Source organism: Nuphar pumila, chromosome 3 (assembly GCF_984573655.1).
Source record: "Nuphar pumila chromosome 3, dmNupPumi1.hap1.1, whole genome shotgun sequence".
Classification (NCBI taxonomy): domain Eukaryota; kingdom Viridiplantae; phylum Streptophyta; class Magnoliopsida; order Nymphaeales; family Nymphaeaceae; genus Nuphar; species Nuphar pumila.
This window is the reverse complement of record NC_143251.1, coordinates 7,670,200-7,671,573: the sequence shown is the minus strand read 5'-3', so window position 1 is coordinate 7,671,573 and position 1,374 is coordinate 7,670,200. Positions and strand designations below refer to the sequence as shown.

General features: G+C 43.8%; 1 pseudogene; it reads left to right on the top strand.

Annotated features, from left to right (window-relative positions):
• The first annotated feature begins 485 nt into the window (after positions 1–485).
• LOC149841819 (serpin-ZXA pseudogene) lies at positions 486–1,374 on the top strand (annotated as a pseudogene).

Below are 1,374 nucleotides of genomic sequence, written 5' to 3'. Positions count from 1 at the left end.
CCTGTCTTTGAGTAGGCAACGATCCTGTGTAGATCATTTGATCTATTCCCTCTATCGTTGTGGGTCTGTGGGCAGGGCCGACACTCAATTCACGAAACTTCGCTTTTAAGGCAATAACCTTTAGTTTTTTTTGTTTAAAAGGTAAGCTGGGGTTAGGCGGACCTCAACTAAAACAACAGCCGCCCCATGTGGCAGAGAGATTCGATCTTGGGCCTTCAGCTTGACACAGGGCCCCGCTTACCACATGGGATACCACCTCTGTAGTAGCAGCAACTTTTGTTGCCATGCTCCTTCCAAAGCAGTTGCCAATTCATATGAGTGTTCCACTCCAATCACCATAAATGCCGATCTTACCCCAAGGAGATCTAGGAATACAAAATGTGAGATAGTGTGATTGTGTCTTTAGAGGCAACACCTGCATAGGATCCGTGATCATAATGTGATCTACATAGTTTTCATTGGTACTGGGTTATGGACCATGTTCAATGGCATTGTCTGAGGAAATGGAATTCCTTTTCCTGGTGATCGTTGGTGAAACCGACTCTGTCGATGATAATCTTACCATCTTATTGACGACGATGTGCATGCAGGCACTTGAGGTGAAAAACGAAGTGAATGCATGGGTAGAAGATCGGACTAATGGGCTTGTTAAAGAACTTCCGTCTGGGTCTGTTGACAGTTCTACTAGACTTGTCCTTGCAAATACACTTTATTTCAAAGGAGCCTGGAAAGACAAGTTCGATGCTTCTGTTACCAAAGAAGGAACTTTCTATCTTCTGAGTGGGTAGCCTGTACAAGTTCCATTCATGGCTAGCAAGCAGCAGCAGTTCGTTGCTGCTTTTCCTGGTTTCAAAGTACTCAAATTGCCTTACGGACAAGGCAATGATAAGAGGCTCTTTTCCATGTATTTTTTCCTTCCCGGTGTGAGAAATGGACTGCATAATCTGTTAGAGAAAGTTGATTCAGTTTCAGATTTCATAAACAGGTATGATCCTTTCTCTAAAGTCGAAGTTGGTGACTTCAAGATTCCTAAGTTCAAAATAACATATGGTTTTGAAGCTTCTGGCATTCTCAAGCAATTGGGGCTAGATTTGCCTTTCTCTGGTGTAGCTGATCTAACTGAGATGGTGGATTCACTTCTGGGCAGTAAGCTGTCTGTATCGTGCATATTCCACAAGTCTTTTATTGAGGTTAATGAGGAAGGGACCGAAGCTGCTGCTTCCAGTGCTGCTGTGTTACTGTTTAGGTCTGTAATGCTGCCGCAACGCGATGGACTTTGTGGCTGATCATCCATTTATGTTTCTGATCAGAGAAGAGCTTACTGGGGTCCTGCTGTTTGTCGGTCATGTGCTAAATCCTCTTGTGACAGCTTAA